Source organism: Castanea sativa, chromosome 9 (genome assembly GCF_040712315.1).
Source record: "Castanea sativa cultivar Marrone di Chiusa Pesio chromosome 9, ASM4071231v1".
Taxonomy (NCBI): domain Eukaryota; kingdom Viridiplantae; phylum Streptophyta; class Magnoliopsida; order Fagales; family Fagaceae; genus Castanea; species Castanea sativa.
The window spans coordinates 7,714,940-7,728,020 of NC_134021.1; the positions used below are offsets into that span (position 1 = coordinate 7,714,940).

General features: G+C 33.4%; 1 long non-coding RNA gene and 1 pseudogene across 1 annotated transcript; one reads left to right on the forward strand and one right to left on the reverse strand.

The window, feature by feature from the left end:
- Window positions 1-7,538: 7,538 nt before the first annotated feature.
- LOC142611272 (thaumatin-like protein 1) lies at window positions 7,539-8,784 on the forward strand (annotated as a pseudogene).
- A 1,093-nt stretch (window positions 8,785-9,877) lies between these two features.
- Window positions 9,878-11,780, reverse strand: LOC142611341 (uncharacterized). The gene is made up of 3 exons (XR_012840013.1): window positions 11,647-11,780; window positions 11,207-11,258; window positions 9,878-10,155 (listed from the first exon to the last, which is right to left on the reverse strand). It is a non-coding gene; the product is annotated as an uncharacterized LOC142611341 (long non-coding RNA).
- Between the last annotated feature and the right edge of the window lie 1,301 nt (window positions 11,781-13,081).

The window sequence follows — 13,081 nt, forward strand, 5'->3', positions numbered from 1 at the left end:
ACGAAGAACAAAGAATTTCTAACAAGCTCATAGCCAGAGATTCATTGTAATTCTGTTTCAAAGATCTTCGATCCACTCCTCAGCCAAATTGAAGAATATCTTATGTTCAAATCAAAATCACATTACCACAATTCCAATCAATAAATCTTTCAAGGAGATCGAATCAGAGGATCAGTCTTTTGTAATTACAGAGAATTGTACCACACATTTATCAATACAAATTCGTATTTGTGAAACTATTTTACTTGTTTGATTTATTTCGAACTAAGAAATTTAGTCGTCTACAACATTAGTCCGTAAGGTCTTAGAACCTAATAAGGACAAATATTTTCCTATTAATGATGTGATCCTGATTGCAAAGCAAATCCTCTCTGATATTATTTGGGTCATCCTAGTAAAATCTTCTTCTTCCACTGCCTTAAATCCAAATCAAGTTCGTTGGTCTCCTTTGATAAACCCTTTAGTTAAAGTTAAATTTTGATAGTGCAATGTTTAAGGAATCAAGAGAAGCAGGGATTGGGGTGGTGGTTCGAAATTCTCAATGATTGTTTTTGGTGTCTATGAAAGAGAAAATACTCCTACTCCACTCAGTTCCTGATGTAGAAGTCATGGTAGTAGCGAGGGCTTTAAGTTTTGCTCAAGACCTCAGTCTTCATCCATATTTTAGAGGGTGACTCTGAAGTTATCATTAAAGTTCTTAGTAATGAAGATGAATCCTTCTCCTCCTATGGTTACCTCATCGTTGAGGCTAAATTATTTACACGTACCTTTTGTTCTCTTAGTTTTTCTCATATTCGTAGATAAGGTTATTTTGTAACTTATAACCTTACTAAACATGTTAGCAATTTATCTATGTAGACAGAAGATGTCTTCACACATCAATAATTTACTCATAGCCAATTTTGACTAATCTCTTTTCTAATGACAATGCTTGACTTTTTTCTATAAAAAATAAAAATAAAAAAACTTGAAAAACAAACAAATTATCACAAATAATAAATTCATTTCCCCAGTCACAAAACTAACAACAACTAAATTCTAACAAAATCTATTTCCAAAAGAACTAGTAAGAAACCAAAATTCTAGTCCTATAGAATTCATTTTCCAGTCATAGAAACCACAACTAAACCACAACAAAATTCTAGTCCTATACTTAAACCAAACACATCAACACTAAACAATAATGTATATTAAAGATCCCGTCACCTCAATGTCCTGGCTTTCATTTGGTGGTTTTGGGTTTGCTAACACTACCATGCATGTCATTCCCCTGTGACATACTAAGTTGGATTTTAAGGCATTTGTGAGCACCCTCATGTGTAAATGGTTTCTGGGTCCATCCTAATTGGCATAGGAGTATGCCACTAGCCTGATGGGTGGGAAGTTTCCATTAGGGCCGGCTCAACGAATTTGGGGGCCCTAGGCAAAAACTTTATACGGGGCCTTTTATTATATTTAATTATAAATTCATATATATTTTTTTCAATTAAATTCATATGCGGGGCCTTCATATTTTTCTTGCTTTATGAATAAATGAAACACAATCTATAATAAAAAAAATTACAATTTAACTAGAATAATATAAATTTAATGTTTAAAACAATAGAACCTGGTTTATCAAAAACACAATTGCAGCTTTACTTAATATGATCACTTTACACTTTAAACCTGCACAAAAAATTAAAATTAATATTAATAAAAAGCAAATTATTCTAATTTTATAATTTTGTTATTAATACTTTTTTTTTGTAGCAGTAAACTTTTTTTTTTTAGCAAAATGTGTAGGACTCAACTTGATTGAATCCACTAAACTAAGAGTCTAAGACCAGCTCACTAGCCCAATGTGTGTGACTCAACTTTAAGACCAGCCCACTATTCCTCAATGGCTCCATCCCACAAAATCTGATTTCTTAAAAAAAAAAAAAAAAAAACAAACAAACAAACGTGTAGACTAGGATGATAGGATCACTGGATGAGTGGATGGTCAATATAAAAAACGTGTAGGACAAGATCACTTTCACTGGATCTGGTTTCTTAAAAAAAAAAAAAAAAAAAAAAGTCCTACATCTGATTTCTAAAATTAAAAATTTAAAAAAAACCTATAAGACTAGAGAATTCTAGAATCATATCATGATATCAATACTTTAAGTGGGTCCATTCGGACCATTCCATAGCCTTCTAGTTCTAGAGAAATCTAAACAGTCAATAAGAGAACAAACAAAAAAAGAGTAAACAGAACTCAGTACCATCTTCAAAAAAAACCCAGCAGCAAACAAAACCCAGCAGCAAATCCCTTTTCAAAAAGGAAAAAAAAAAAAAAAAAAAACCAGCAGCAAACCATGAAGAAGATGATGAAAGAGGCAAAGGAGGAGAACAAAACGGAACCTGAAATGAAGATTTGTGAACACACTAAGTCTATTGCCAACACCAATTGATGAGTAAGCCAACTAAAAAGAGTGGTTTTTTTAGAATCAAGATGGAGAGAGTAGTGTTTTTTTTTTTTTTTTTTTTCTGTTCTGCCTTTTCTTATTTGTCTCTCCTTTTTTTCTGCCTTTTGTAATCTTTTCTTGTGCATTTTGTTACTTGTATATTGGGAAAATCAGAGAAAATCAGTGTCTCTCTTTCTCTCCCTCCCTACATTTCAAGTAATAAACATTGGTTTTCTTAATGAAATGTGGTACAAAGATTTGATCCAAAGGATATTTGGATGTGATGATTTTTTTCTGAGAAAGCTAAAGATTTGGTGATGTGACCTATGAATAGCCTTCATGTCATTTCAGCTGAGAAACAGTCCTAAATTTTTTTTTTTTTTTTCATATGAGAAAGCAATATTATACAATATATTACTACTGTTGGGTGCCCTCTTACAAGTGGGGGCCTTAGGCGGTGGCCTAAATGGCCTCCATTTGGTTTTTGTCCAGATCTCGATTTGAATCTTTATATAGAGCTCTAACAAACCAAAAATGGGTTCAAAATTAGGACACAAATTTAAGAAGGTATATTCGTATAGGGCACCCAAACCTCTGTTGAGTGGGCTAACCTCCATTTATGTACCTCATAGTCATATTTCAATAAGGATCCCCTAAGAGGAACCTTTCCTATGCATGCAAGAATTAAAAGTAAGGCACAAACAAAAGCACACATTCTAAACACATCATTTACGAATTAAAAAATAAATATTTTATCCCTAGGGTTTTGAAAGCTACCCCGTTCTCAACACACCCAAATCCTTAGCATGCTTCTAACAAGATTCAATCATCCTAAGCGTATTTCTAACAAGATTTAAACATTCTAAGCAAGTTTCTAACATAGGTTATTGAAAGATAAATGACAAACAAACAACATTATAAATAACACCATTTATACTCACCAAAATGTCTTGATCTCACAATTAAGATTCCAAAAGAGCCTACTTAGGAATGACTAAGGTTGCGTACACAAGCCTCCTAGGGTGCGTATGTAAGGTTGAGGCTGCATAATGTGCCCTAAGGTAGAAACCCCTATTCTAGCCTAAACATGCTTCTAGTCATAACACCTAAAACTAGAAAATAGATATATATATATATATATATATATATATATATATATATATATATATATATATATATATATATATATGGTAAGGTTGAGAAAAATACAAAGCAAAAACCTAAAGAAGAAGTAAAAAAAATAAAGAAAATTTCTAAAAAATGTAAAGAAAAAAAAAGTTTTTAGCGATCTAAGCAAGAACCAAAGCTTTGATTTGATCATTTTACTTTTGTGTAATGAATGGGCCAAAAACTAAAAAGTGGTTTTCAACATCGACAATAATTTAAATGGGTACAAAATGATAATAGTTAACGTTTTATGTTTAATTTTTAAATATTGATGATGTGGTAAAATCTAATCCACGTATTTCAAAATGTATGGATATGAATTTTACTCTAAAAAATCTAGATCATGATCATTCCATGGTTAAACTTGTAAAGTGTAATTTTTAAATATGTTTTGTTGGCTTTAATTCCATGTCAAATTTAATTATATTCAGTCAATCATTTCCTTGTATGTTTGTGGGATTCAATGTAAGGGTTGAGTGTGAGAGTTTGGTGAAAAGCTGTCACTACAAAAAAATCGTCTTGTCCCAGCGTTTTTTTCCCGGCGCTTTTAAAAAACGCCGTAATAGATAAGCCTATACCAGCGCCTTTTGAAAGCGCTGGTATAGGAAACCCTATTACGGCAGCTTAAAACCGGCGCTTTACAAATCGCCACAATAGGAGACCTATCGCGGCGGTTTTCAAAAACGCTAGTACAGGATGCTTTATAGCGCTGGAATAGGGTTACTAATTTCCCTTCTAGGAAAGACCTATCCCGGCGCTTTTAAAAGCGCTGGAATACGGTCCACCTATTCCAACGCTTCAAAAAGCGCTGGGATAGACCCTTTTTTTGTAGTGTGTGAAGAACAGGGCAACTCGCGACTTGCTCACAACTGCCTCGTGAGTGGACAACTCATGAAAAGTAATGTAAGGTGCACAAATTGGAAGCTGAAGAGTTAAGTGCCATGAGGCATCTCACCACTCATCTCACAGCTAGGCCAACTCGCGAGATGACTCGCAAGATGCACTGTCAGCTGTTAAAGTGTGCTTTCCTCATTTCTTTACCCACACTATAAAAAACCCACATTATCCACGAAATTGTAAAGACATTCTTAAAGAGAAAACCATAGAAATACACTTGAAAGTTAGAGATTGTAAACCCACAATCATCTACACATTTCTCTTAGTTTTCCTATATTTCTACCTCTCTAATTACAAATCTTTAAGAGGTTCTTAGCCCAAACACTTACCACACCCAAGCTGAGTGTTAAGAGTTTTTTTTATGCATGTGGGAAGTATTGGAAGAAGCCATTATTTGGCAGATGCAATTTGGAGTTAATTGCGGATTCCGGATAACTAGTGAAGAAAATACTTGGTGAAGTCCGTTGGGAGTTGGAACACAGAGGGTTCAAGTACATTGGGTAAATTAAGCTTGGAGGGTCTTTTTGATATCCTAGTACTCCAACTTTATTCACTAGTGGATCATTTCGGCTTAGAGGCCTGCGAAGAGATTTTTCGCCGAATTCTTCAGTTTCCTCTTCGATAACACGTCTCGGTGTTATCTGAGTTTACATATTTCTTCCCTTACTCTTTATGCTTTACATTTACTTGTTTATCTTGTATGCCTATGCGTGCACTAGAGAGTAGATCTGATTAATGGTGTTTCACTTACTCTTATTCCGCACCTAGTTGAGTAGTTTAAAAGCAATTTAGCCGTAAGTTTAAAATTGGGGGTCTAAACAAGCTACAGTGTTTTACACTATTGAGCTTTCAAAACTTTAATTTTTTTAAATTTTGGCTTTTTTTTTGTCAAAGGAGAAGAAACAGAACCTATTAGATACCAAGATTAGATGCCCCCTACAATTGATAAAAAAAAATTAGAAACTACTTTTTATTTATTGGTGAATATTTGGTGCTTAATTAGTACTTCCATTAGTACATGTATATCTCTATTGGTAAAAATTTGGGGGCATTTTTTTCATCAGGAGCATTAGGCTGTTGCTTATTTACCTCACCCATCGAGTTGGTACTGGCAAGAATCAAAGCTTTAATATAATCATTTTCCTTTTTTAAGTGAATGACAATAATTTCAAGAAAAATATCATGTTCACAATATTTTTACAACACATTCATAACAAATCTTAGGTGACAAATTGTTACGAGCTCTTATTGGTGGGCAAGAAAGTAAATCTTAGATGGCTAGTTGTTATGGGTTTTAGTTTGAATGTAGCACTGAATTTACTTTCTTGTTTACCAATAACAACTCGTAGCAATCTGTTATTTAGAATTTGTTGTGAAAATGTTGTGGACGTAACACTTCTCTAATTTAAACGGTTACAAAAATGATGATAGTTAACATTTTCTTTTTCCTTTTTTAAATGATGATGTGGTAAAATCTAATCTACATATTTCAAAATTTATGAATAAGAATTTAGAAACTATTCCATAAAATTACGCTCTAAGAACTCTAGGTCTTAATCGGTTAATTCTTCCCTAGATAAATTTTACTTTTAAATTATGACAATATCTCTTCTAATAAAATAATAATTATGACAATATATTATATATTATTATTGTCATACACCGGGATTAGATGCGCGCCCAACGAATTGGCAACATTTGCAGCCCTACGGCCTGTAAATAATTCAAGCCTCCTCAAGTTCAATACATCAATCTGTTCCCATGTTGAAATTTTACATATTAGTTTCGGCACAACTTATAACAGTTTGGCCAGAATTATCTTCAATTGATGAAATCAGACAAATTAGTTTTGGCACAACTTATAACAGTCTGGCCTTTGGCCAAGGTTATCTTCAAATGATGAAATTAGACAAATTAGTTTTGGCACAACATATAACAGTTTGGCCAGGGTTATCTTCAAATTGATGAAATCAGACAAATTAGTTTTGGCACAACTTGAGGGTTGTCCTCAAATGATGCTTCATCTCAACCAGGGCGGGCTATATGTGGACTAGGGGAGCAATGGCCCCCTCCTAAATTTTTTATTTTTATAAAAAATATTAGTATATTAATAGGTACTAATTTTAGCAATTTTTTTTAATAAAACTACACTTTACCTCCCTTAACAATGCCATCAAATTCTTCAAATTGATGAAATCAAACAAATTAGTTTTGGCACAACTTGTGGGTTGTCCTCAAATTTCCAAAGTGAAAAATCTATACGTAACGTAACCTTAGACAGGATGCTTCGTCTCAACCATGGGCGGAGCTATATATTGACTAAGGGAGCAATGGCCCCCTCCAAATTTTTTTTTTTTTTATAGAAAAATATTAGTATATTAATAGGTATTAATTTTAGCAATTTTGTTTAATAAAATTACACTTCGTCTAGCCCCCTTAACAATGCCATCAATTCTTTTAAGAGTAATGTTACCAAAAAATTTTACAAGTACTATTGAGGTAGCAAATTCTTATTAGTTCGCACATGACTTGCATCACTTTTTACTTACCAATAATCACTCACCACATTAGCAATTTGTAAAAAATTTAAAGTTTTAGCATTTTTTTTTTACCTTTTAAATGCCATAAAAATTAATAGATTAAATCTAAAACAAAATATACAAGCCCAAAAAAATTAACCCAACAACAAAAATTTGCAATAAAATTAACCCAACAACAAAAATTACCAATTATAAAGGTTAAAAAATTAAGCCCAATCAAAAACAAAAAAAAAATTACCACATGCATGTATCAGTCTCTTTCCTTCACAGTAGCAGTAGCTACCCGATTCTGTTTGGAAGATAACTACCAAGTGGGTCAATAAGAATTCCTAGAAAATCCAAGTCCAAAGTGGGTCAATAAGAATTCCTAGAAAATCCTTTGAATCGGTGTATAAACCTCTATATATACCATGCAAAGTTCATTGGATTAGCCCAAGCCATTCCACACCAAAGTTCGTCATTCATCATATATACTTGTTACTTGTTACCACCAAAGTAAGCAACAATGATGAAAACCCTGGCACTCTAAGGCCTTACCTTGGCCTTATTTTTCTTATTTGGTATGCTATCTACTTCTGATATGCTTTACCACATTTTGTCAGTAATTTTTTTTTTTAATCATAAAATTTTAGGTTCTGACAATCATCGATCATATCGGCTATACAATAAAGCCATGAACCCCACGGATTAAGCTTTCATTATTATATTCGCTAATCTTTCACTTGAAACACATTTTAGATTTTATGTACTTGATACATGTTCTTTCTCTATTGATCTCTTCTAATAGACCATAGAGGAACGTGCTCTAATTAATGTACAGGTCACATTGAGGGCTAGTGCTAGATTTCATGCATATTTATAGCATCGATGATTCTTTTTTTTTATTTTTTATTTTTTTATATAGACATGTACACCTCTTCTATTTCAATTGCTCAATATATGATTGATACTTACGGTTATAAACCTGAGTCAGGTCTTCGACTATGTAACACTTACAAACAGAATAAAATAATGTAGTGGTTCATAATTAATACCACCCGGTTGCAAGATAGGTTTTGTTTTTCATCTTCAAAAGCGTTTGGTTTACTTGCATGCAGGTGCTCACTCTGCTAAATTAACTTTCACAAACAACTGTTCAAAAACCATTTGGCCCGGAACCTTAACTTCAGATCAAAAACCTCAACTATCAAATACTGGATTTGAGTTATTATCCAAAGCTTCCTTAACACTGGATGTTCAAGCTCCATGGAAAGGCCGATTCTGGGCCCGAACCCAATGCTCCACCAACTCAACATATTTCACTTGCGAGACTGCTGATTGTAGCACTGGTAAGGTTGCATGCAACGGTACTGGTGCAATCCCGCCAGCTTCTTTAGTAGAAATCAACATAGCAGATAATCGTGGGATGGACTATTACGATGTTAGCCTGGTAGATGGCCACCAGAGGTGGCACTGGTGAATGCAAGAACTCAAGCTGTCTAGCCGACGTGAACGCAGTTTGCCCAGGGGAGTTGCAAGTGATAGGGTCTGATGGGAGCGTGCTTGCCTGCAAGAGTGCTTGTACTGCTTTCAATCAACCACAGTACTGTTGCACTGGTGCATTTAGCACCCCGCTAACATGTCCACCCACAAAATATTCTGGTATCTTTAAGCAACAATGTCCTCAAGCTTATAGCTATGCTTATGATGATCAAACTAGCACCTTTACCTGCTCTGGTGCACCCGACTATTTTATCACTTTTTGTCCATGAATGATGGAAAGGAATTATGCATTCCCAAATTTGTAATATGAAACTGATATGTTTCAAGTACTAGGCACATGTATGTATGTGTCAATGAAATAGTTATTTGAATGAACATGTACAAAGTTTGAGGTTGTGCTCATGAGTTATGAGAATAAAGTGCTTTTCGTGCTACTCTATCACTTGTTATTCATGTTGTACTAAGGTTAAGAATTTTTATTCTTGAGGGTAAGTAGATAAATTTAAATTAAAACGTAAATTGCAAATCGCACCTTTCAAGTTTGGGGTCATTTTGATTTTGGCTTCAAATGTTTCAAGATCTAAATCCACTCTCCTAATATTAGGGGGTCAATCTCTTTGTTAATACCGTGCAAATTTGTTTGTTAAGTGACAGCTTAACATATTTTAACTGATTTAATTCTCGAAGAGTTGAAAAATCATTTGGTAGAATTTTTTTTGCCAACTTTCTCAACTTATTTTAATTTATGTGCAACTTTTGAAGTTGTAAGGTAAGTCAATACACAAACTCTCCTAAACAAGAACTAAAGAAAAAGTGATTGGGCTTAGATTTGGTAAGTGACAACTTTGACCACTTCAACATTGATAATAATATATGGAATTTAGGTTGAGACTAGGTAGGATTAAGAATTTATACGTATTCTTCACCCCTGATGAATAACAAGGTAGAATTTTGGCTAGGACCAAGTGCACCAGCAATGAATCATTCTATTTTTCATGTGAAACTGGAGACTCTGGATATTAGGCACAAATAGTTGCCAATCTCCAGCACCCACTTGAGATTTAACCAGTGACCCTACTCAATTTCAATATAAACCAATCTTTGGTGTCCTATGAAGTGAACTTGAACCATGGGCATGCATAATGTGGTAGTCCGGATCGAACCCATTGGTGGGACTCTAGTCGATGGGTCAGGGCCATACCCTATTGGGAATGTGTTCAAGATATAAGCTGTCACGCCCCAAACCCCAAAGGGTTCAAAGCGTGAGAAAGACATCTCAAGTACCTGGAAATTTTTACTTTTTGACAATTCAATCCACAAAAATCCTATCAAGTATCAACATCAAGAATTATCTTAATAATTCCATTGAATATACTCTCAAAGTAAGTCAGAGCTGTAAGCATTAATTACAAAGACCATTGGCCACAAAAGAATAGAGGTCTGAATAATAATTACATATCAGCAGCTTGTCCCATCAGTGGAAATATAGTCACAACCACTATAATATACAAAAGAATGAGTCAAGCCTATTCTAAAATGTACATCATCAAATAACTCCATTACAAAAATTCAGCCTCCATCAGTAGTTAGTCTAACTACTATTAGCCACCAAAAGCTGTCTCAAAATATTGTTGCCTACTCTGAAAATTTATAAAAATAATAGGATGAGACAGGGCTCAGTAAGTAGCATAATTAATGGGGGTGGGGGAAATGAAAGTTTCATCTTCAATAATAGTAATATGACAAGAAAGATTAAATAATGAAATACAAAATTTCTCTAAGTAACTACCTTGAAACAATATACTATAATCTGTGAGCACTAACAATATAAATTCCAAAGTCATAATATCTAACATAAGATAAATTATCACAATAATATACCACACTACCATATAGACCGGTCAGTGGATCCACCCATTCACAACTGGCATGATATTGTCCTCTCTGCTATGCAGACTCTTGGCCCCATGGACAGCAGCCTCACCCATACTCTCAAGGTTTTTCTCTCCCCCCATGGGCAGCAGAGAGAGCGCGTCAAATAGGCCCTCTCTTGCATGTGATCTCTTGGCCCCATGGACAGCAACCTCACCCACACACAATTAAGAAACCTCTTCCCCCCATGGGCAGTAGGGAAGAAAGCGTCATCCAAAGTGAAAAGGCACTGACCTGGATTTGATTCCCTTGTCACAAAGACTACGAAAACCAAATCAGGTGATCACCGGGAAATCACACATGGCATGGTGTCAAAACTACATGATGCTCACAAGTTACATTACTTTGAAACACAGTTTATATCCAAGTAGTTTCAAAAAACCCTTAAATAATCTACTTCCACAAAGTTTGTAAGGTTTTCAACTTCATTCTTGCCAAAAAGATTTTCTATCAATTTCTCAAGTACTAAGACAAGATAAGCATCTTTAAATTTTCTATTATACCATAGAATCCATAATTTCCTTATCAAAGATTAAATAAAAGATGCTCATTTTTCCATATCAACAATTCATGCATTTCCTCAAATGCAATACCAAATATGATGCATTTTTATATATAATAATATGTAATAGGGTCACAACACGACAATTTTAAGAAAACATATATCCATATATAATTTTTCAAAATGTGTTTGACCCAAAAACATCGTTTGTGAAATATGGTAATTTTCCAAAAATATCCCATTAAGAAGTTACTTACCTCGCAACCACAAAAGCCTAACTCTCCAAGCTCCAAGAAGATTAGCTAGGACCTAAACAATATCAAGTAAACCTATCACAATAAGTATAGAACTTGAAATTGTATCTAACCAAAATTTAGGATTTGCCAAATAAACACTTAATTAGGCAAGCCTACTATTTAACCTCATCAATAATAATAAATATCATTCCCAATGGCAAAATTAAATTTACCAACCATCATACATTATATCTTAAAACCCCAAAATTTTTCCACCATACATAAACCTTGAATAGCCATTTTTACTCATCAAAAATTCCACCAATACAAAACCCATACATAAAAACACATAAATATCACTTCCAATGCTCATAAATCACATAGGTATCATTATCCAAGCTTAGATAAAAATATCCTCAAGCAAAAGTATAAAACCTACCAAAAATATTAGAAATTTTTACCTCAAATAAAATGATGAAGATGCTTAGGGGTTCCTAAGTATTTTTCCGGTGATCTTGCCGGAAAAATGATGGTGAGATGGTGTGTTTTGGAGAGGAGGCCGGCGGGTGAGTTGAGAAATGAGTGTGTTTAAGTGAAGAGAAATGAAAGAGAGAAAGAAAAGTGAGAGCCGGCCAAAAGAGAGAAGAAATAAGAGAAAAATGAGTGGTGGAGAATGATGGGTAGTGGGGTTAGATGGGGGGCACGTGTGGGCTAAAAAATCTCACCTTAACATTTTTTTTTTTTTTTTTTCTGACTGATAGGGACGTTACATAAGCAACGTGTGTCCATCTAACTTATTGGCCACAAACAATTTTGGGCAATATACAGGACAAAGTTTAACTACAAAATTGGTTGTAACCTTAAATTATAATTTTACTCAATATCTTTTTATTGGAGGTGAATATTAACAAATTCACCATTAGATTACTTTTTCTTCTTATATCCTCCATACTTGCAAAATTTCTAGAAAATTAAAGATCAATAACTATGATATCAATAAATTGTTTAAATTGCAAGTTTTTACAAGGTTATCAAATCCAGACTAGACTAGACGATCCGACCCGATTACTCGTGACCTGTGCCCCAACCCGGTTCTTTAGCTATTGAAAACGGGTCTTGAAATAAATAGGGAAAAAAACTTTCATTAGATATAGAACCAACAACCTCCAACACATTTCAGCCCTCTATCCAACACAGCAACCACTGAACTGGTTATACTCCTCGTCTCAGCCTTGAAATTTATATTATATTTATTTTAATTTTAAAAGATTAGTAGTTATGCATTTAAATTGATCACTATTTACTTAATAGTATTTTCTAATTTTGTTCTAGAATTATGCTTTTACATCAATAAATATGAATATGAAATTGGAAAATTTACGTTAAAAATGATTTTATTTTAAATTAAAATGATTTTTATCTGAACGATTAATAAACATAATTTTTTAAAGCTTGTTTATATTTATTATTTTCTACTTACTTTATAAAAATAACAAAAATTAGAAAGTTGTTTTAATTGCTTTATATTTTTTTTAAGGGTAAATTTCTATATTTTTACACATTTAATATATTTATTCTTATTTTAACTAATATTAAATCAATTTTAACGTTATCACGGTTCGACCTCTGTTGAACCTTGGTCCGACCTTAAAAACGTTGAACCTCTCCCTTCTCCGGTTCTTTAAACGGTCCGGGTTTGAAAACCATGAGTTTTTATAGTTTAAAATTATGCATAAAGTATAAGCTTATAGACTATATAGTAAATAATATCTAATTGACACAAAATTTGACATATGTATTAAGAGTGTAAAAAACATGCAATTTAATGGTAGATTTTCAAATTATGTAGTAATGTTTATTTTATTGAGTAAGCTTATAGCCTTAAATTACAACTAA